Genomic DNA, 24,539 nt, shown 5'->3' on the forward strand with positions numbered 1-24,539 from the left:
AGAGTGTCCCGATTTTCCAGGTACCATCTGTCATGGCTTCCCTTGGCTAGGAAAGGGAATTCCCTGACCCCTTGCATTCCCAGGTGAGGCAATGCCCTGCCCTGCTTTGGCTCACACTCCATGGGCTGCACCCACTGTCCGACAAGCCCCAGTGGGATGAACCTGGTACCTCAGTTGGAAATGCAGAAATTATCCATCTTCTGCATTGCTCACGCTGGGGGCTATAGACTGGAGCTGTTCCTATTCAGCCATCTTGGAACTTCCCCACCCCCAAATATTTATATAGTTTCAATACATAAGGATTTTATCCCTACAAAATCCTTATTAATTACAAAGGGATAAAGAGAATCTTCACAGTGGAAAAACCTGACTGTACCACTTTAATAATGGTCATGATTACCAGTAGTGGGACAAATCAACACTGAGTCCCACCTGATAGGATTCAATGAGAATACGGTATCACCTCTATAATACTCCTATCAAAATGCATAACCTGAATCAAACCATAAGAAAATATCAAAGATACAAAAAGTAAGGAACATTCAACAAAATAACTGGTCTGTCATCTTTAAAAGTCGCAACATGAAAGTCAAGGAAGACTGAGGAACATTCCAAGCTGAGGGAGACGGCAGAGACATGACAGTTACAGGTGATGTATGATCCTTTGCTAGATCCTTTTCTCTAAAGGACATGATTGGGACAATTGGCCAAACTGAAATTGAGCCTGATGAGATGGTAGTAATTTATCAGTGTTGACTTCCTAGGTTAGATGTTGGAGAATTTCCTTGTCTGTAAGAATTACACACTGAAATAGTTGGAAGTGACAGGGATTTACATCAGCTACTTACTCTTAAGTGTGTCAAGGGAAACAAAAGTTTTTTATGCTACTCTGCAGTCTTTCTCCTGGTTTGAAATTATTTCATACTAAAAAATAAAACTCATGTACCAAACAGTAGTGTAGACACAGTTGAGTGAATTATTTGGAACCTAGAACAGAAACTGTTTTAAAACAAATGGAGTTAAAATATTGGACAAAGACAAAGAAAGTGAGTGGAGGACTTCGGAGTTAAGGATTTCAAAGGGGCTTACATTGTTTCAGAGCAAGATAGATGTGATATTTAACTTCACAATTTAAGAAGTCACATAAAAATTTAAAGGTAATATAGAGCAGAAAAAGAATGAAAAACTTTCAGGCTCATAGAGGAGAAAATGAGTAATAACAAAAACATGATCCACGTTCTAGAAAGCTGCATGGAAGAAGAAAGCCACAGAAACTGAATAAGTATGTAAGTGTGACTAAAAAAATAAAAGTTGGCAACACTATAATAAACATCCTTGGATATAAACCTCTCTCTCTCTCTGTCTCTCTGTCTCTCTCTCTATATATATATATATATTTAATGTACTTAAAATTATATAATATTTGATATTAATATAGTTTCAAAGTACTTTCCTACAAAATCTGTATTAATTACAAAGGGATAAAGAGTATCTTTACAGTGGAAAAACCTGACAGTGCCATTTTAACTGATCACCAAAAATGGGACAAGTTAACAAGTGCTACCTCATAGGATATTATATAAATGTCCTTAGACATTATATGACATAAGTGTTCTATGTTTTACAAAATGTCCTCAGAATCCCTGGAAATATAATTGCTATGTTAAAACTACAGACACATTAATGTCTCAATTCATTAACAAGTAAACAAAGGTTTTACTTAACAAACTATAACTTTTCTATTCAAAAAATGTAACTACATTTACTGTGCTCCACCCTATCGATGAGGCTCCACCACACTATCCATCTACCTACTCTCACAACAGGCCAACCTCTTTCTTGCCCTAGGGCCTTTGTAAATGCTGTTCCTTGTGCCTGGATTGGTCTCCCATTTTCCGCCATCCTTCCTTCATAAACTCATTCCTTTTCATCTTCCCATAATTCCACCTCCACAGTGAAGTCCTCGCTGACATTCCTGGGAGATCACCTCCTATGCACCCCATAGCCACACTTCGTGCAAAAAAACGTTCAACAATTCTCTCCTAAAATTGAGGAGTTTAGTGTCACCTTCTTATGTTAATTTTTATAGAGCAGTCTTTCTCCTGTGACACACTATATTCAATTTTTTTCTTTCATAAGTCAAGCTGCTAAGTGCTAATAAAACACGTAATAAAAAGGTAAATGGCCTCTGTATTAATCTTAAGTACTGCTGCCTGTAATATGATTTTTAAAGCTATATTCTCAAATTACATAAACCCCATGGGGCTGATTGTCAATGTCTTTCATACATAAGAAAGCCTCACTGTGGCTGTCATATAACTTATGCCAAATCTGTTTTCTTCTCCTTAAAAAAATATGTTTTCAAAAACTTTTTCTAAATATTTTCATGAAGTTAGTGCTGGTCAACGGAGCCACACTAAAGCACTCATAACCTCAGCTTAACCATGGGAAAAGCACTTTCTTATAGCATTGATCGACCTCACATTTATTTCAGAAAATCCAGTTTTCTTATAAACAAGCATCTAATGCTGGTGAAAATTGTTGCCATTTCCAGCAGGAAGTGACCTAGGACTCCTAGAAAGCAACTGCTTTTAAGGGTCTGGTGATGACCACTGGGCATGAGCCGGTGAGTGATTAACATTGTTAGATTTGTCCGTAGTATTTAAGATGTTCAGAGTGTTTTACAATCCCTTTTCTTAGTCATAACTCATAGGCTTGTGAAGGAGGCAGCTCCTGTCATTATTGCTTTGCTATTTGGATGCTGATCCACAGAAAGGTTAAATACCGTTTCCAAGGTCACGGAGAGTTTTCCTGACAGAGCCTACTTAAGCATTCATTGCTGCTGACACAGGGCTCTAGGGAAAAGGAAACAGAGGAGGCGAGGAAAAGCCCTAGGCTACAATGAGAACACAACATCATAAGCACATCACTGGGGATAGCCTTTCTCATGTGCTACTAAAGACCACTATGTCAGCAAACATCCAATTATGTCTGATTCTTGCTAATATTAAATAACATTCTCAGGATTCCTGGGAAACAGCAAAACTATACACTGACATAGAATGGGAGGGGGATGAAATTACATTGACTTTTTCATACCTACCCAGATGTACTGTTTATTTTCTATTTATAGTATGCTAATACTAACACATGTAAGCTTATATTTTAAAATGCTAATGGAATCCTATCATATGTGCTGAAAACAGTAGGCATCGTTTAGTTTTTCTATCTAAGGGTCACAAGTAGGCTTTTATTATCAAAGGAAGACTCTCACTTTTCAGAGTACAAGTTGAATATCCCTTATTTGAAATTCTTGGGACCAGAACTTTTTCAGGTTTCAATTTTTTTTTTTATTTTGGAATACTTGCATATACATAGTGAGATATCTTGGGGTGTCTAAAGTCAAAACACAAAATTCATTTATGTATCATATACACCTTATATACATATCCTGAAGGTAATTTTACACAGTATTTTTAATAATTTTATGCATGAAACAAAGTTTTGATTGCATTTTGGCTGATATCCGTCACATGCGGTCAGGTGTGGAAATTTCCACTTGTGACATCATGTCAATGCTCAAAGTTTCAGATTTTGGAGCATTTCACATTTCAGATTTTTTGATGAGAGATGCTCAACCTTTAGCACACTATGTTCAGAAAGGTTAACATCACAGTTACTCAGTGCACCTTTCCACCAGCTCAGCGCTCCTCCGTCCCAAGTGGTGTGTCTCCCTGTGGCCATCCCCTGCTGGGCACTACTGATACGTGTACATATGTGAAAAACAACATCCATAAGGAAAGGTTAATTTGGAGAAAAGCCTAAGTGGAGGAATCGATCAGCAACAAGAGTTAATAATCAATTGCAGGTGATTTGGGTAAATGTGAAAATACCCTGAGATCACATAGTCTTTATCACATCACCTTTAAGGAGAGGAACTCATCATTGCTCAGTAGTCACCAATCTCAGTTTACTTCTTATCCTAAAAACATGGACAAAGGGGAGATTGGAAACCCAGATTGGCCCTGGAGGCCGGCCAGCTGTGAATCCCATTCTAGGCTCTTAGTCCTTATAATCATTTGTTTAATCAGACTGCCTTCTGCACATGGAAGGGGGAGTAATGGCTATTTCTCACTTAGAAAGCAAAGTAATAGTGTACAGATCAGATCTCTAGTCTTTGTTCCAGATACTGACTTATTTTCAGTACATTGTGGTTCAAGAACACATCGATCATAAAAACGTGGCAGCTTTAATGAGCTAATGTTGTCTAAACTGGAGTAGAAAGAATGCCAAGACAGAGCCTAGGGCTTCTGAGTAGATTTGGACCTTCAATAAATTTCTTTCAGTCACCCCATACTCTAGACAGAGGCCAAGAATGACCCTTTGATTCCTGTCTTCAGCAGCAAACCAAAGACTTTTTCACTGTGGGGTTTTGGGGTTTGGTTTGTTTTCCCTAAACCCTGTGACCATGACTTTCCTAGCATGTGATAGAGCTCATTGTCTTTCTGCTGAGCTCTCCAATTGGTCCCCACAGAACACATTTGGCACCCACAGCAACACAGGCAGACCACAAAGTCTCCAGAATGAGGAAATGTTGGAAGCAAATAATATACTCAGCTGAGCATTCTTCCTGGCAGTGGGAGCAGGAGCCTGATTTGGACCTTAAAAGCTTAGTGGCAACAACAAATAAGCATTGGCCTGGAAAATCCACCTCCCAACAGGCTAAACAAGGCAGGTAATATGAAAATAAGTTTGATGTATTTACAAAATCTCTCTAAATTTTCTTTTTACTGGTTGCACTCTCAGGCCACTTTCATGGAATCATTCAGTTCTGCATCCCTTGTATGGGATCCAGAGCTCTTTGTATCTTTGACTGCCTCCCAGCACCTGAGGGTCAAGTATCCCACTGAGAGCTTGGAAAGAGAAGCCAAGAAGATTCGGAGCTGGTGCGGGTGACTGTCAAGCGCAGATGGCCAGTTACCGACGTAATCTGTGTATCTGGGAGGCATGTGCTGTAAGAAGGCAGCTGCTAAACCAAATGAATCAAGCCACAGTTTTTAAGAAGGAAAAGTGTAGATTGGAAAAGGATAAAAGTTTTGAATGCATGCAGCTGTGCAGGGCTATGATCAATGCTTTAAAAATTAGGATTATATGCACTGATTGAGGGTTTTCCCAAAGCGCAACCCTATGTGAGGTCAGAGCGATAATCCATTTCATTTCACTGGCGGAGTTGGGAGAGGGCATTTAACAAGGTCAGCTTTAACACTGTTTTCCTGGGATGCTGAATGTGGTTTGTTACTGTTGATGCTCTGTGTTTTGGAATACGGTTGTAAGATTAGGTTTAAAAGAAGGTATTGACCTGTCATTTTCCTATAAAAGTGGAGCAGAGATGGCTTTTATTCCATTTATTGATCACTTAGATATGTGACTTAATCTGTATGGCTGGATAAATTCTGGATTTTCTGTCTATCCATGGTTTAACCCATAATGTTACTGGAAAATGAGCCAACATTACTTTGTTCTGGCTGTGTGCACAGCAGTGAATTCTAATTGTGTTTCTCAATCTAAGCCCCAGAATGAAAACTGCCAAGATCAATTCATTTTGATAAATTAACTGTTTCTGACGGCTATCTACACTGAACTGCAGCTGCTGTGTTTTTTTCTTCCTTAACAAAATGATTATGAAGTAAATGTGCTCCAACTATTGCTCACATTGTTTTATTGAACTAATGAATTGCTCTGGGAAGCTCTACGAAGACTTTTGATCAATTATTGTGTGCAAATTGTTTAAAAGGAAATACATCATAATTAGGCTAACAAATCTGCTGTGATGCTGCCTCTCCTGATGAATAAATTTTGTGTAGATAGAGGAGTAGATACATAGGGGTACTTTGCATTTTTCTCTTTATTGATTTTCATACATTATAATACGATGGATTAACCAACATTGGCTCACGATTGTTCTTTGTCCGAAGTTTAATGGAGGAAAAAATACCTTTTAATCCCTTTTAAAAATCTCCTATAAGTGTGAGACAGATAAGCATATGGTCATCAAGCAATACTACTGAGAACATTCACCTAGATCAAAATGAGGAAATGTATTTCAGCTGTCACTGCCATGTCATTATAGCCCCCCCTTAACTGCATTTATGTTGCCAAGACGAATCCGCACCAGATCAAAATGATTGGAATGAGGCCCAAGACAGCTGTGGCCCAGATAAAGAAAACCAAATGATTTTCGGTCTCCTGAATACCAAGAAACAGGATATGTCATTGATGGCCAGTTAGTGATCTTGTTCTACACTCAGTGCTGCTCATCTGAGTGTGACACTTTCTGTATCGTCATTGGACTACTGTCACTCATTACAGTTTAAAGAGAAAATTATTCCATTTTCTTTAAAGCCTTCTACTGCAAAGTTTGGGACTCAGACACCAAGTAATACAGTCAGAGAAGACTTCAGGAGTCTATACAAAGCATCCTTAATTCAATCAATGACAATGCCCATTGTTCTAATAATTTCATTGTTCAAAAACTAAAGATAAATTGGCATGGAAACACGTACCAGACTGGAGACTACCAAATAATATAGAGAGTATGTATGTATGGATATATATATAGAGAGAGAGAGAGACAGAGAGTATGGATTTATTAAAATTTGACCTTATATAAGAGGGGGAAAATGACTACATGAAGATAAAGGTTTTAGTCAAGCCTCTCACAGGAAGTTTTGGGCATTGATAAGAAATTAGCCCTTTTTAGCTACCTATCTTTAAAAACACTGTTAGTGTTATGCTTTATGAGATGAAACTTCATGAATTAAAAAATATGTGGTGCCAGCCACAGTGGCTCACACCTGTAATCCCAGAACTTTGGGATGGTGAGGCAGGCGTATCACTTGAGGCCAGGAGTTCCAGACCAGCCTGGCCAACATGGTGAAATCCCATCTCTACTAAAATATATATATACACATACACATATATGTATGTATGTGTATATACATATACACATACACAAAAATTAGCCAGAGTTGGGGGTGCATGCCTGTAATCCCAGCTACTCAGGAGGCTGAGGCACAAAACTGCTTGAACCTGGGAGGCGGAAGTTGCAATGAGCCAAGATCACACCACTGCACTCCAGCTTGGGCGACAGAGCAAGACTCTGTCTCCAAAAAAAAACAAACAAAAACAAACAAACAAACAATGTGGCTTTGATGAGTGTTGGCATGATCAAAGTCATTGGGACTCTATGTCCAAACAAATAAAAGGGAGTCTCTGAGACTTGGGGATAGTATGTTTCTTAGGAAAAATCTGTGTAACATCATCTCCTGTCCCCCCCACCCCCCAAAAAAAGGGGGGGGGTGCTGGGCACAGTGGTTCACACCTGTAATCCCAACATTTTAGGGGGCCAAGATGGAAGCATTGCTTGAGGCCAGGAGTTCAAGAGCAGCCTGGGCAACATAATGAGACTCCATCTCTATAAAAAAATATATATTTTAAATTAGCCAGACGTGGTGGTGCACAACTGTAGTCCCAGCTACTTGGGAGGCTGAGGTGGGAGGATCACTTGAGCCCTGGAGATTTATGCTACAGTGAGTTATAATCACACCACTGCACTCCAGCCTGGGTGACAGAGGGAGATCCTGTCTCAAACAAAAAAAGCCAAAAAGAGTTCCTTTAAGTGAACTTCATTTTCCCTGGCCAGTGAGTGATCTTGTTCTTTTCAAAGGGGCTTTCCCTAAGGAGCTCTCAAGCCTCCTAGAGTTTCCTATTCCTCTAAGTTCTTGTCCTTCTCTGTAATAAAGCTTCTCTCTCCCTAAAAGATAATAACATCATATATGCAATAATTTTTTTAATGTGGTGTCTTTAGAAGAGCAATATTTTAAAAGTCAAACCACTAGTAACCTAACAGTTTGCCTAAACTTCCTTTGTCATAGAACACATGAAGTTTATGTTTGCACAGACAAGTTGGCTAGAGGTCAGGGCCTCAGGGCCTCCCCCACTGAGGACCAAGAGCATAAATACCTCAGACACACTGTAAGCCATTCATGTGGGAAGGGTTGCTGTCCAGTAGAGGTTGCTAACTTTTTTGTCATGCTATCTGTTGACATCTATTAACCCCTTCTCAGAATATTTTTAAATGCATGAAATAAAATTTATAGGATTGGAAAGGAAACTGATTATATTGAAATACAGTTAGCAAATACTTTAAAACAAATGTATGATATAATAATATAGGTACTTCTTTTTGAAGTATCAATTAAGATCAGTGGCAACTTCAAAGTAATTGTAAGTATAAGTAATTTTCAAGGTATTTGCAACCATTACATTGTAATATGAAAATATTTTTTGTTTCCATTAGAGACCTAGTCATGGATGTTGCTAATAATACAGAAGTTTGTAGCCTATATTGATAGTTGAGGGAGATGACAAATTTTGAGAGAAAGTAAGGATGCAATTTTTTCAAATGCCAACTCATGGACCCCTAAGATTTCTTTCCCCTAAGAAAACCCTGCTTTAGAAGAGGAAAGCTACAGGAAAATGTTTCTATTGCACTCTCTTCTTCCCTGTCCCCAGACTTTTCCTGAATCACTCATAATCCCTTTACCTATATTCTTTTTTCCTTCAGTTTTATCTATATTTGTTCTCTTTGAATTAGTCTTTTTTCATTATTATCTTGCAAATTCCTTCCCTTCTTTTCCTTCACTTCATTTCCTTTCCTCCCTTTCCATAATTCATTTCTCAATACACTTAGCACATCAGCAGCTCCATCAGGGCAAGCCCTTGAATGAGTCTGTCCATAGCACACAGTGAAGTTTGAGCAAAGAGGGAAATGCACCAAGAAATGAAGCCAAGGTATAGGAGGGATTCACCTTGCTCCAAGCCAGGCCCTTTGTCATAAGTAAAAAAAAGAAAGCAGTTTTTACAGCTCAGGATAAAAGTGGGCAATTGTCTGTTTACCTTAGTCAATATAATACAGTCAGTAAAATTACCTAATCATCAAAGTAGAATATTTGCAGTCATTTTTATCACATAAATATCAAGTTCTTCCTGTAGATTAAGGTTCCATTAGTTAATCTCATATCTTAATAGAAGTGATTATCATTAACAAAACCCTAAAAATATTTATAGACAGTCAAGATTATATGAAATTGCAAGCATTTATTGTTCTCCACATACCTCAAATACACAACCATACATTGGCATTGAAAAATGTCATAACACCACACTCATTTACCACCCTCCTGCTCAAATAATATTCTAGATAAAACTTGTATGATTAGGCAGGGCGCGGTGGCTCATGCCTGTAATCCCAGCACTTTGGGAGGCCGAGGTGGGTGGATCACGAGGTCAAGAGTTCGAGACCAGCCTGGCCAAGATGGTGAAACCCCATTTCTATTAAAAATTTAAAAAAATTAGCCAGGTGTGGTGGCAGGTGCCTATAATCCCAGTTACTCAGGAGGCTGAGGCAGGAGAATCACTTGAACCTGGGAGGCAGAGGTTGCAGTGAGCCAAGATCACGCCACTGCACTCCAGCCTGGGTGAAAGAGTGAGACTCCATCTCAAAAAACAAACAAACAAACAAACAAAACTTGTATGATTATGCTCTTAGAGGCCATGAATTATCTGCTTGATCTCTTGGGGCTGCCACTGAGTAATCCAGAAGACCATTAAATTCCCCAGTAAGGGCCAGGCACAGTGGCTCACACCTGTAATCCCAGCACTTTGGGAGGCCAAGGCAGGCGGATTGCCCGAGGTCAGGAGTTCAAGACCAGTCTGGCCAACATGGTGAAACCCCGTCACTACTAAAAATACAAAAAAAATTAGCCAGGCATGGTGGTGTGCACCTGTAATCCCAGCTACTCGGGAGGCTGAGGCAGGGGAATTGCTTAAACCAGGCAGGCGGAGGTTGCAGTGAGCCAAGATCATGCCACTGCACTCCAGCCTGGGTGACAGAGCAAGACTCCGTCTCAAAAACATAAAAATAAAAATAAATTTCCCAGTAAGTAGATGAAGAAAAACACTGAATAAATATGGAAACAATAGGAAAATAAGAGACTCATAAATGAAATTTATTTTTAAATTGTGCTGGATTAGGCTTACCAATAAGGAAAGGGAATTCATTAAATGTTAAGTCTTTCATTTCAGTAAAGCACATGTAACAACATCTAATATAATTGTGTGTACGACCACGTGAGCTAATTTTGCCACAAAAAACAGCCACCTGGGTAATAAACTGTCTGAAAAAATAATGATAATTTATAAAAATGCCAATTGGGGAAAAGCACTTAATATTATGCTGTCTAGCCAAAGAAAATGAGATCCACTCCAATTATTTCAATACTCTGACATGAAGCATTTTGTGTTACTTTGATAGTCATAATTTATCGTGAGGAAGGGCTGATCAGGAAGTGGACAGAAGCATCTGTATGGAAGCCACACCTCAGTCCACAGGCTTTTTCAGGTGACTCACCTATTTCCAAGCTACCTAGCTCTCCCTGCTGATTGTTTCAAGTGCAAATAAACATGCTGTATGATGCAAATCTTGGCTTTGCTAACCAAATGTGTGACCATAAGCAGTCATTATATTTTTCTCTAAGCCTCGGTTTCTTCAAATGTAATATGGGGTAATTCATAGAGCAATCATGAAAACCAAGTTAGACAACACATGTTAAGTTGCTAGTACCGAGCCTGACACAGAGTAAGTTCTCAATCAATAATATGGTGATGTCCTTTAGCTGATCCAAGCAACTGGCCAGATAATACTTTGAACTCTAAGAAGAAAATATGGTTGAATTTTATATGATGTGTAATGCCCTTTACCTGTTTAGAAATCTATTTTATTCTTCTTCTATTTGGTGCAATACATACCAATGGTGATCTAATGCTGTGGTATTTTTCACACACCATAGTGGAAGTATTACTTTAATGTCAAGTGTAAGCAGCTCATATTATGCTTAAGACCATGATATCTGCCTTGAAATAGCGTAAAGAAAAATCACATCCACCTGGAGAACATGAAGATAGCTATAACATTGTTTCTATAAGGGGAATAAATTAAAATTTTGTGATTTCTTTACATTAAAATTTGAAGTACATTGACTTAGCCTGGGGATTTCCAAAATAACTTTTTAAGAAGTAATAGGGATCTTTAAAATAAAATTATTAAAAATCCATCTATTTTATTTGGCTCATTCAAATATAATATCTATAAAAGCTTTGTGTTGTGGTAATAATCCCTTACTATTTCCTCTCTCTCCTTGGTCTTTTCATTTATTCATTTCCCATTAATCGTAAAACTGAAATAAAAAGAGAATGAATTTTTTAAAGTCACTTTCCATTCTAAAGCTTTGTTAATTTCTTCTAAGTGCACTTTAGTGCTGTTTAATTTGTATCTAGGGGTAGCGCATTGTTGCTGCACGATTTGCTTATTCCTCCAGATAGAAGCAATTCACTGGGCTAGCCAAATCCTCCACCTGGCCACCATCAGCATATGCACATCACCAGGAGGAAACAGGCAGCTGAGTGTACCTTAGGGCCTGTTTCCTTTGGTATTCAAATTCTCCACTTTCTCCAGTGGGCCCACAGTAGTGGGGGCATATTTATGGAACTCAGATCATCTCTGATCCTAATCCTGGCAGACAATGAACATAGTTGTGTTTCCATTCTGATATTTTAGTACTAAACAAAGCTCTATCTATTTAAAAGCTATTGCGCTGACAAATAAGGAGTCTCCAATGTGCACTTCCGAATTTAACATTAGTTGTTACTGGAACTCACTGTTTTGTTAATGTTATATAAGAAAAGTCTAGAAAGAAACAGGAGTGATCTTGTAGCTCAACCAGGATTATGGATGTCCACACTTTGGAAAATGTATAGATGTTAGACTGTGGTGATATGTTTTTTAGGGTCACTGGGCAACTCCATACCCCTTAGAGCTAATTTGGTATGTTAAGTGTAACTTGGTAATACATATGTTAAAAATGGCTTTTATCTTGGATGATAACATCACTAGTTTCTAGGCATAGCATTTTTTCTAATGTGTAAGAAGTTTTACTCCATGGATGTCACCTGATGATTGATCATTTTGATGTAGACGAGTTTGAATTTAAACATCAAATCATGCTTTATCTGAGACTCTGTTATCCAAGAGAGCAGATATTTTTAACTAAGGATGTATCATGCCACATTGAACTGAAACAAACACTAAGCATGTTGAACAAGATCAGTAGTGGCAGTAAATGTGCACGATTGATTAGGACACAGCACAGTATTTTTATTCCAAATGAAGTACTTGTAATTAGCTTTGTATTTTTTGAACAATATTTATATAGATTTCTTTATGTTAAATTTCAACAAAACATGTAGGATCCAGAAGACCTCATCTTGGAGGTCTTGGCATTTTCACCTTACAGAATGATTCTTCTTGTCCTTGGTCATATTTTTCTTGGTCTTAGAACCTACTAAATACCAAACCTTCAGGAAAAAAAAAAAAAAAAGAAAAGAAATGCCAACCAAGCTATTCTACCAAAGAGCTGAAGAAAAGCCCTAATGATCTTTAAATCCAGTAACCAAAAGTTGCCAGCTACTTCTTCTAAAACAAATTAAATTTTTTTTAATTAGTTGGGAAAACCATCTGCTACATAGCTTCTTTCTTTGCTGTGTACAACTTGAACTGCTGTTCACACCCATAATCTACACGGCTAGCTTAGTGCCTGGCACATGAAAGGTATCACATAAATATATTTAGAATTCATAAGAATCTAGTTTAGTGAATTGAATGAATGAATGAAGACCATATTCTAAGTCTTAATCCTTATCACTACTAATTTAGCAGAAATGTCCTGAGAAGTGCTGATTTTCACATTCCTCCTCATCACATTTTTCCTGTTGATACTGTTAAAAGTGGCAATTGTAGAACTCCACTCCAGATTTCTCCAGTGTAGGAAACCAGGGAGCAGAGCAAATGAAAGCAAGGGAAGTCTTTCAATCTTTTAGCATCTCTGGTAAATTAGTAAGGTATCCTCCTGCACGTTGCTCTGGGTTTGAAAAGGTTTTAAAACAAATTACTTTTTTCTCTTGGCCTGTCTCAGGAGCAACCTAAATCCTACTTTTCAAATGTTGAAATGCCCTTAAAAGGGAGGGGTTGAAATGATATATTCAAAGAATCAGTTTTAAAGAATTAGATTGCTAGCTCTCCTCACAGCAGAGAGTCTGGAAATGACAATTGCTAGGCTTTTTGGTGGTATTAGCAGAGTAGTAAATATAATATATATGTCATTTTTATTCCGGATGGAAAGACTAGTAGTTACTAGTGAATGACAGTAAATTGTACCAGATACCAAGTAAATTTTAACAATTTTATAGATGCTTTTCTCATATTCATATATTCATTAGTATTTCAATGTTTAGGTACATAACTCAAGGTTTCAATATTACACCATGTAAAAAGAAAATTACAAAAGTGTCTACAGAACAACATTCCACTCTTGAGACAAAAATCCATAGTTTGGTCAAGAAATTATTCTATATCAACCCAAAAGAAATGAAAATATATATCCCACAAATATCTATATGTGAATGCTCATAACAGCGGTATTCATAATAACCAAAATGTAAAAATTATCCAGAGGCACGTGAACTGGTAAATGGATTTAAAAAATGTGGTTGCTCCAGACAATGGAATATTATTAAGCAATAAAAAGGAATGAACTACTCATAAATGCTACAATATGGAAGAACCTCAAAAACATTGTGCTAAATGAAATAAGCCACATGCAAAAGATCACACATTATATTATTCCACATATATGAAATGTCCAGAAAATAAAAATCTATAGAAATAAAAAGCAGGTCTGGAGCTCAGAATGGGAGCAGGAATTGTCTGCAAAGAAGCATGAGGAATATTTTCAGGGTGAGAGGAAGAGTCTAAAATTGGATTTTGGTGACAGTTACACAACTTGTAAATTTACTTAAAAACTATTAAACTGTACACTTAAAGTGAGTAAATTTTATGATATATAAACAATAAAGCTGTTAATAAAAGTGAGACCAAACACTTTTGTTACAGATGAAAAGCTTGATTAAAATGCTTACTTGTACAAAAAAAAAATCACCTGTGAAATATAAAATACTTTTACTAATATGTAAAGCAATTGTCAATGAGAAGTAGTTTTTTTCTCTAAACAATATGATAGAAATATGAGAACAGACATTCCCTAAATTGCCCTACCTTCCAATATGTTCTCTCAACAATGTCACTGAATAGATACTTACTGGGCGCCTCCTGTGTGTCAAGTATCATGTTAAGTTCTTAAAAAGTGAAAAGATTGAGACAACTTTAATCAAGGCCTCCTTTTTTAAAATTTATTTATTTATTTATTTTTGGCTTTCCAGTCATAGACTTTCTTTACCCTCACTGATCTAGAGACTGTCTCAAAAGGCATAGACAAGCACACTTGTAGATTTATCGTTCCGATTCCAACATCGGCTGAGCCATCTATGTGAATCAGTGTATGCCCTAACCCCTTCCCCAGATTTCGCTTTCCTCACACTCCCTTCCAGCCACATCGCTCCATTGTCTGCAAATAACCTTGCCTTTTGCTTCAAAGAGAAAATTGAAGCCACCCTGCAGAAAATGCCTCTTTCCACTCACCCACTGACAATTCCTCACACCTACCAACCCTTCAGCCCCTCCTATTCCCTCAGGGGTGAATATTCAACTCTCTCTAGTATATTTAACCTCTTCTTAATTGGTACTTTTACCTTAAGTTACAAACATGTTCAAGATCTTTCACTATTTTAAAAGTATTCTTTAAACTTACAAACTCCTCTAGCAACTTTCCTCTTTCCCTCTATCCCTTCATTTCCTTGAAAGATCTGGCTAAATTTCCTGCTTCCTCTTCTTGAGCCCTGTCTAAGATCAGCAATGACGTGCCAGTTGCTATATCACTGTTTCCTCATCAATATTTAGTTTACTTGCTGTTTTAGTAGCATGCTTTTGGGCCTTAGAGTTGATTCTGGAAAGGATTGAGACTTTAGAGAATGCTGGAACAGAGTGAATATATTTTATACCTTCACCTCTCCAAAGACCCAGATCATCATTTCCAACTGCTTATTGTACATTTCCACTTGGATAACACATTGACTGTGCAGATTCATATACTGTATTTCATCAGATCTAAATTTTCATCAATTATAACATAACCCATTATTTTATATACCACTAAGAAAAAAATGCCACTAATTTGTTGATGCTATGCTATTCATTGTGAGAATCATAGCAAATTGACAGATGTTAAAAATTGGGATCTAATTAAACTAAAGAGCTTCTGCACAGCAAAAAAAACTACCATCAGAGTGAACAGGCAACCTACAGAACGGGAAAAAATTTTTGCAATCTACTCATCTGACAAAGGGCTAATAGAATCTACAAAGAACTCAAACAAATTTACAAGAAAAAAAACAAACAACCCCATCAAAAAGTGAGTGAAGGATATGGACACTTCGCAAAAGAAGACATTTATGCAGCCAACAGACACGTGAAAAAATGCTCATCATCTCTGGCCATCAGAGAAATGCAAATAAAAACCACAATGAGATACCATCTCACACCAGTTAGAATGGTGATCATTAAAAAGTCAGGAAACAACAGGTGCTGGAGAGGATGTGGAGAAATAGGAATAATTTTACACTGTTGGTGGGACTGTAAACTAGTTCAACCATTGTGGAAGACAGTGTGGTGATTCCTCAAGGATCTAGAACTAGAAATACCATTTGACCCAGCCATCCCATTACTGGGTACATACCCAAAGGATTATAAATCATGCTGCTATAAAGACACATGCACACATATGTTTATTGTGGCACTATTCACAATAGCAAAGACTTGGAACCCACCCAAATGTCCACCAATAATAGACTGGATTAAGAAAATGTGGCATTATATACATCATGGAATACTATGCAGCCCTAAAAAAGGATGAGTTCACGTCCTTTGTAAGGATGTGGATGAAACTGGAAACCATCAATCTCAGCAAACTATCGCAAGGACAAAAAACAAAACACTGCATGTTCTCACTCACAGGTGGGAATTGAACAATGAGAACACTTGGACACAGGAAGGGGAACATCACTCATGGGGGCCTGTCGTGGGGTGGGGGTAGGGGGGAGGGATAGCATTAGGAGATATACCTAATGTAAATGATGAGTTAATGTGTGCAGCACACCAACATGGCACATGTACACATATGTAACAAACCTGCACGTTGTGCACATGTACCCTAGAACTTGAAGTATAATAAATTAAAAAAAAATTGGCGGGGGGTAGGGGGAGATAGGGACCAATGAAGTGAAGGAAGGATTCAGTGAAGTGAAGGATTCAAGGAAGTGAAGAATTTAATCAGCAAGGAAGTGGAGGATTCACCTTCAGAAAGAAAGATGTTTCAAGCAGCTGGCAGAGCGTGAGCAAAGTCACGGCTGTTTAAAAATGCCTGGTCTATTTGGAAAACTATGGCATCTGGAAAGACCAAGGCCAACTTGTGACAGTCTGTTATCAAAAATATCTCAGTAATTAAGCAGATTTTAAACTGTAGGGAAAGGAATAATAACCCCCATACGTTCTTAGTTGGAACAGACTCATTACAACAGACAGATTAACAAGAGAAAAACAAACAGAAGTTTGTTAACATGTATATTTCATATATAAATGGGCGACACCCAGGGAATAAGTTCTCAAAGACGTAGCTTTGAATTCCAGCTTATATAACATCTTCAACAAAGAACAGCAAATTTTTAGAGAAGTAAAAAGACAAAGAAAAAGGACTTGGAGTCTCTAGGGACAGCAACTTCGGGAAGACTAACAGAAAAAGTTTAGTTAGTAAAGCTTGTTAATGTGGATTTCTCTGGCATCACCCCAAGCCTATAAATTGTGTGTATTAGAGGGAAAATCACACCTTTTGTCTTCGTAAATCTATGTCCTGCTTTTAAGCAAATAGAGAGAAGACAGAGAGCTTTCCTGTATCTCCTTCTTAATTGCCTTCAGCTCAACAATTCTTTATATTTTGGGGTGGTATATTCTGGTCTTTCATAGTCCCACCATTGAAACTTTATTTATATAAAACTTTGCAAAATAAAAGTAGGGTTGGTAGCTATGGAAAGATTTGGGTTGCAAGTTGCAAGATCAAAGATGGGCAAAAGACAGAAAAACATAAATTGAAACAAGCAGAAAAAAAAAAAAAACATTGGAGTACACTGTCCCATACCTTATTGAATCAGTCACTTAGTACTAAGAAGAAGTCATTTCAGTTAAACTGAACTGAACTGAACTGAACTGAACTGAAATAAGCCAGTTCAGTTCAGTGTCTCATTTCAGGAGGTGGTATTACAAGTGGGCTCCCACCAAAGTTAGGCCTATATGGTGCAAGCACACAGTTATTTAATAAGAGGTATTTATATGAAAACAAGAGAAAAACAAAGATTAATCATTAGAGCAAATTTTAAACCAGTTACTGAATTCAGAGGGTGGCTGGTCAGAAAGAATTCTAAATGTTGGGCTCAAGCATCTTTTGCAGTTTTAATGACTCCAGTGATGTCTGAGTGGCCCACAGGCAAGAGGCATGAAGGAAGTCCACATGTGAGCTATTGTGGTTATTTCTCCTAAGTTTATGTTAAGTTGTCCAGTATCAACTTGCAGGGTTTTGGGAAAAGGGTAGATTTTGTTCTTAGTGATGCCAAGTCAGAAAGGTGAGAGAATATTGGAAATCTTAATTTGGAGACCCACAGCCAAATATTGGAGGAAACTAGAAAAATTCAGAATCCAGTTCAGTTCACAGGTAGATAATAAAACCTCAAAAACAATGAATAGGACTAGAATCTAACAATAGGTGCACTGTACTTTTATTCTGAAATATTTTTTTCTCTGTAATCACTCCTATTTTTACCAAAGAAAATCACAGTAAGGCTAATTTATTTTCAAAATAAGTCTAGTGTTATTAAACTTCAATTGATTATTTATATAAGTGCAGCAAAAACAGTGATTGATCACATAGGCTCTTTTTAAGTCTGCTTTGCTGGAACTTTTGATAAGAAATTTCAGATTAGATTTTTAAAAGGCTTTGACTCAAGGCCAAGGATTTGCTAGAAGGCTTTGACCACAATACCTATAGATTTGATTAAATTCTTCTCTTCTTAAGGTTCCTGAAATATTTTGAGGTTCCTGATTCTGCCAGGAAGTGACATTCCGTACTCACCTATAAGGTTTGCAACACTTTTAATTAGGTACTAGGCCAGGTTTTTTGAGGGGGTGGGGGGGCTTTATTGGTTCCATAAAGCCAACCTTAGTTTCTTAAAACTACAGACAGCTTGTCACCCAGGCTGGTGTACAGTGGCCCAATAACAGCTCACTACAGCCTCGAACCCCTAGAGGGGATCCTCTCACTTCAGCCTCCCAAGTAGATAGGACTACAGGCACATGCCACCACATCTGGCTAATTTTGATTTTTCATTTTTTGTAGAGACGGGGTCTTACTATGTTGCTCAGGCTGGCCTTGAATTTCTGGCCTAAAGTGATCCTCCTGCCTTGGCCTCCCCAAGTTCTGGGATTATAGACATGAGCTGCACCCAGCCCATTTCTTATTTGACAATGCTTCCTATGCAGATTTAGCATATCAAATAAGCTTAATTAATTTAATATGTCTCTTGTTATAAAGAGAGAGAGTAAATTTTTTGAGATAGTCAAGGGGCTTATCTGAAAAATCCCGAAGTGAATTCTAGGTTAAAAAGAATTTGATTTAGGGCGTTGTTAAAAATGCCAAAATGTTTAAATCACTTGAATCCATAGGATCACAGATCACTGTGAAATAATAGTCATTCAATTAACCAGAATGAGAATTAAAAGACTTCAAAGGTGGGCCGGGCACGATGGCTCACGCCTATAATCCCAGCACTTTGGGAGGCCGAGGTGGGTGGATCACAAGGTCAGGAGATTGAGACCATCCTGGCTAACACGTCTCTACCACAAAAAATTAGCCAGGCGTGGCGGCAGGCGCCTACAGTCCCAGCTACTCGGGAGGCTGAGGCAGGAGAACGGCGTGAACTCAGGAGGCGGAGCTTGCAGTGAGCCAAGATCACGCCACTGCACTCCAGCCTGGGCGACAGAGCGAGACTCCGTCTCAAAAAAAAAAAAAAAAAAAAAACAGACTCTTCAAAGCAAATACAGAAAGTTACATAGTTGCAGGAAAAAACAACAACAACAACAACTTTGCTCTTTTAATACAAAGAACTCAGTTGTCTTAAGTAATCAAAGACCTAATAATAGAAAACATAAAGCACAGAAAATTATTTTGATAAGACACAAAATCTTTGTTTTCTAGTCAGAGCCCTCCAAAGGTAAAACTCTTTCAGTGTCTCTTATCAAGAGCAGATTTAATGTTCCAAGAACACTTTGCTTTTTTAACAGAGAGAAAAACAGCTTCTAGTTTTACACTAATAACTTGTTGATAGTAAGACTCATTTTTAAAACCCATATAATACATTTATTCAATTTTAGCCAGCTTCAGCACAAAAGATAGTCTCTCTCTCTTTGACCCCTCTTCTCTTCCCCCACATAACTTTCTATATCCTTTCAGTTTTCTCCTTCATTTTCCTTTTTTATTCTAAAATAACCATTCCTTTCACTTTAGTACAGAATTAATTACTCTTTTTCCTTTAAAAAAAACAGATCCTCATACCTTATAACTTTCCTTACCAAAAGCACATCTTATTTTCCTTGTATACTTTGCACTCAGAGTTGTTTCCCTTATTATTTCTAGTAGTTTTAATTATATATGTTAATCCAAATTTTTAACTCGAAGTAACTTTAATTTCTAGAAACATGTGCTTCCTCATGGTATAATTTTTTAACGTGACACAAGACATGTTTAATAACAGACCCAAATATCTTCAGCTTCTCTATACTATATGAAAACAAAATGCCAAAAGTATACAAACTAAAACTTATGCTTAGTAATTAGTGCATCAGTATTTTATCTTATTTGGAAATGATCTAGATATTGAATAAGTATCTAGTTTTTAACTTAACTTAGCAAAACTTAAGGGCATAAGTTACCAAAGAGATTTACAAAACTGTTTTTAAGTAGATATATTATAAAACGTAATTATTGTTTGAAAGCATATTCATAAATTCTTACCCCACTTACACCTATTTAATTCACTTATTCTTCACAATTGTGCTTGATTACCCATGAAATTTTCAGGGACCTCAGACAAAGCTAAGCATCATTTCAAGTTATTTCCCCATTAAGTGTTTTCACTGCACATGCATGTTAGGCAGACGTCACCAAAACAACAACTTAAAAGTTAAATACATCGGATTTTTGTTATTATTAAACTAACAATATTAAAGTAGTCTTATCTACCAAAGGTTTATCCAAGTCATGTGAACTTGAAAAGCATTTGGGTTAGTTCCTATACTTTTGGCAGTTTTAGGGATAATTTATATAAGCACTCATTTTTCTTTAAGCCAATTAAATAGAGCTCTTTTATGTATTAATTTTGGCAATGCCATCCAGAGTTAGGAAAATATCACATATGCTAACATACATACAAAGACATATATAGACATGTAGACAGTAGCAGATCTTATCGCTTTCATTCTAAAACTTCAGCCATGTTCCAGGTACTATAATACAAAACTCACTAGTTTATAAAAGAATAAGCAGAATCCAAATTGTTTCTGACAAATGGGACAAGCCAGGGTTACCTGCTCAGATGGCCAAATCTTTCTACCACTATTTTTGGAAAAGACTTAGATTTTTTTATTTGCCCAACTTCCAAATAGCTTTTTTTTCCTTCTGATAATCATCTCCCTGAAGTTCGCATTTCAAAAGGGATGGTTCTCAGGTAAGACAGGGTAGAACATTTATATCTCAAAGGTACAGAAAAAGAATGTAAGTTTCTCTCCAAGAAGGAGCCTTGGGGCACATTTTTCTATCATCAGAGCTCAATCCTGTGGAGGCTGTTGACTAAATTTTAAGTGCCAGTATATTTCCAATTAACCTTTGTAGTCTCGGATATATGCTTTGGGGGAATCCTGAGATCCATGAGAGCAGGACTCCAAAGCTCAAGTGACTGAGAGGCTAGAGTGGGAGGGAAAAGGTCCGTCAAAGGACAGAAGGACGGAGGAGGCAGAGGCTGGAAGGAGACATATCAACAATGTAAGGGAACTGATGGAAGATTTAAGGCAACAAAAGAAAAAAGGAGAAACAGAAGCAATGAGAAGGAAGAAGCCAACTTGGGGAGATCTTAAGTTCTTAAAGAAGCTAATGAAGTTCCATATTACCCTTAACAAAATTTATGCCAATGAGAAAGAAACCTGAAAGTGGCAGCAGAACCTACAGTTAGCAAGGGTTTGAGAAGAAGGGCTTCCCATGGAGGAATTCCTATGGGAGGGGCAGGATCAAATGGAGAGAACAGAGTGGACTTTAAAAAGTTGCTCCTATCAGGCTATGAATAACAGAAACCAAACTTTTTTAACCGAAGGTATTATCTACTAAGCAACTCAGGATCAAAACCAATAAACCTTTTATGGCTTAACCACAGATACACTAGTCATCTCCAGAGGTGCAAAGATACCGCCTCCATGATTTCAAAGTTCACTTTCAGAGATAGCCAAAAAAAAATCAAAGATCTTTGTTGCCACAGGCGGTTAAGGATAGTGTTTGTGCAAAAATGTGTCCCAGTGAACGTGGGATGCCTCTAATCACAGCCCTGCTAATTTGAAATACCTGCATGCATTTTACTGGGATAGATTTTCCCTGCACTAACCAAAAGCAAAGAAGGTTGAGACGATGAAAGCCCCCTGTGGACTGGGATCTATTATTAAGACAAACTCCCCTGAGAGTTGGCACAAAGAACACTTAGTTTCTCAGATTCCCAACCCGACTAGCTTCCAGACACAAGTTGACACCTGCAACCCCACCCCAACACCAGCAAGGACCAGAGAAAATATTTTTACCAGTCATAAAGCCAAGCTCTCAGGACATAAACAAGACAAACAGGAAAACGATGGTTGTCCATTGAATGAAAAGGATCAATAACAAGTGGGTACCCCAAGATAGAGAATCACATTTCAAACTAAATCATACAAATGTTTTCCTGCAGCTAAAATGAATTTGGAAAGGAAGGGACAAGGAGAAATTTTTACTTTGCTCTCTTAAATGGGCACTATAGATAGAGATCAGGAAGAGCTGACTTTGATGTAAATTCTTACCCTTTTGCCTGCTTCTGCCATTTCCCCAGGATCCCATCTGTGGGCTCTGAAGCAAGTGAATATCCCAGAAAAATCCCACATCCTCGTCACCAGAAATTCAGGGAAAGGAATAAGAACCTCCCTAGGTTCTTAGTTGGAACAGACCCATTACAAAAGACAGGTTAACAAGAGAGAAACAAACAGAAGTTTGTTAACAGGTTTATTTCACATATACATGGGAGACACCCAGGGAATGAGTAGCTGAGTAGCTCTCAAAGATGTGGCTTTGCATTTCAGCTTATATCGCAGATTTAACAAAGAAAAGTAAATTTTTAGAGAAGTGACATGACAAAGGAAAAGGACTGGGAATCTCTAGGGACAGCAACTTGGGAAAGACAAATAACCAACAAAAAAATGGTTAAGTAAGTAAAGCTTGTTAACTGTAGATTCCTCCAGCATCGCCCCCAGGACTATAAGTGTTTAAAGCTGCCGTCAGTGGTTGTTGTTCTTGGTAGAGCAGGGGCAAGATACCTTTTGTCTTTGTAAATCTTCGTTCTGCTTGTAGGCAAGCAGAGGGAGGGTAGAGAGTTTTCCTGTATCTACTTATTCTTAATTGCCTTCAGCTCAACAATTCTTTATATTTTGGAGTGGCATATTCTGGTCCCCCACACAATAATAGTCTATAATTCCTTGCCTCTGAAATTTATTTCAGCCCCATATTCAAACTCTCAGAGAAGTTCTGTCTCATTTTAAATAAAGATGCATCAGTCACTTCAGTCTTGAAACTACCCTCTTTTAAATCACACAGTGAGGATTTACACATTTCTAAGAATTCTGTAACTTAGAAATCAGCTAATGATATTTGCTCTTAAGAATGAGAAAGAAACAATTTTCTTTGAAATGTGTGTTAAACGTGAAAGAAAAGAAAATGTAAGTAAGGAAGAATGTTTAGTGCTTGCCCAGATTTTTCCTACTTTTATTAGGTAGTCCAAAGTCCACAATGTGTTAAGGTGTATGGGAAAATGTCAAGTATACCAAGAAAACATTTAATTAGATCATAGACAATAACCAGCAAGAGACAGTTTCCCTCTTCATCACTTCCCTTTGAGGATATAACTAAAACAGGAAGAAAACAGAAATAAGTTCATAGCACCTAGTTGCCCCTGCCCAGCATGTCTTCACCTGGAAAGAACAGAGAGAATTGAGCCAAAGAGAGGTAAGAAATAGTAAGAAGGCATCCAGTCCCATTAACTGTGGTCACAGCTTCTAGGCCCAGCTGGACTGTGCAGGGAACTGTTTTCCTGGGAGACCGGCAGCGCTTGCAGATGTCAGAAGGAACAAGTGCCAAGGAACTTTAAAGAAATCAAGTTACCTCCATTCAAGAAAAGCCTCCTACTCAGTAATTGCTGCCCTTTTAATAGGCCAACTGCTGTTGCCTTCCAGCTTGCCACATCTCAACCTCAACTCCTCAGATCATGTTTCAGGGCTCTTTTTTTGCCCTGGGTACCGTTGTTCCACTTCATCTCACAAATCTGTAGCTGCCTCCAAGGCCACCAACCTCTGCTTTGCACAGTTCCAGAGAAGAATCTATTGCAGCAAGCAATGTGTTCATGCTGGCATTTAAGTGCCTCATTGTCTCTGGTATTGTCCTGTTATTTAATGCCTTAATAGGTTCTTACAGATGCTGCTGGAGCCATTCAAAAGCCATGGACAATGTCTAAGCTAAACTTTCTACATATATACCTTTCTCCCTGATTTGTGTCTCCATCTGTGTCCACAATCATACTGAAGTTCATGTAAGCCATAGCTTGATTTGGAAACAGATAATCATGTCAGTAAACCAGTGGACCAGTGATTCTAACTAGGGAGAATAGGATTTAGCCCTGAGGGAACATTTGGCAATGTCTGAAGGCATTATTGGACATCACAGTGTTATCACAATGATATGGTTTGGCTGTGTCCCCTCTGAGAAGAGGGCTACCATCTTCCAGTTAAATTGGACTTTAACTAGAAGTCCAATTAAACCTCTTTTTGTTCCTAGTTTCAGGTACGTCTTTATTGGCAGCATGAAAATGAACTAATATGGTAAATTGGTACCAGTAGGGTGGGGCATTGCCGAAAAGATACCCCAAAATGCGGAAGTGACTTTGGAACTGGGTAACAGGCAGAGAGGTTGGAACAGTTTGGAGGGCTCAGAAGAAGACAGGAAAATGTGGAAGAGTTTGGAACCTCCTAGAGACTTGTTGAATGGCTTTGACAAACATGCTGATAGTGATATGAACAATAAGGTTCA

The 24,539-nt window shown here is 37.8% G+C and overlaps 1 protein-coding gene across 1 annotated transcript in view; it reads left to right on the top strand.

The window, feature by feature from the left end:
• Nucleotides 1–4,569: 4,569 nt before the first annotated feature.
• The window catches only part of CPB1 (carboxypeptidase B1), a 68,916-nt gene continuing 48,946 nt past the window's right edge, over nucleotides 4,570–24,539 (top strand). Inside the window, exon 1 of the mRNA XM_055110595.2 lies at nucleotides 4,570–4,735. The gene's annotated coding sequence lies outside the window, so the exon portion shown is untranslated. The remainder of the gene's footprint in view (nucleotides 4,736–24,539) is intronic.

The sequence above is a fragment of the Pan paniscus genome, chromosome 2, assembly GCF_029289425.2.
Source record: "Pan paniscus chromosome 2, NHGRI_mPanPan1-v2.0_pri, whole genome shotgun sequence".
Taxonomy (NCBI): domain Eukaryota; kingdom Metazoa; phylum Chordata; class Mammalia; order Primates; family Hominidae; genus Pan; species Pan paniscus.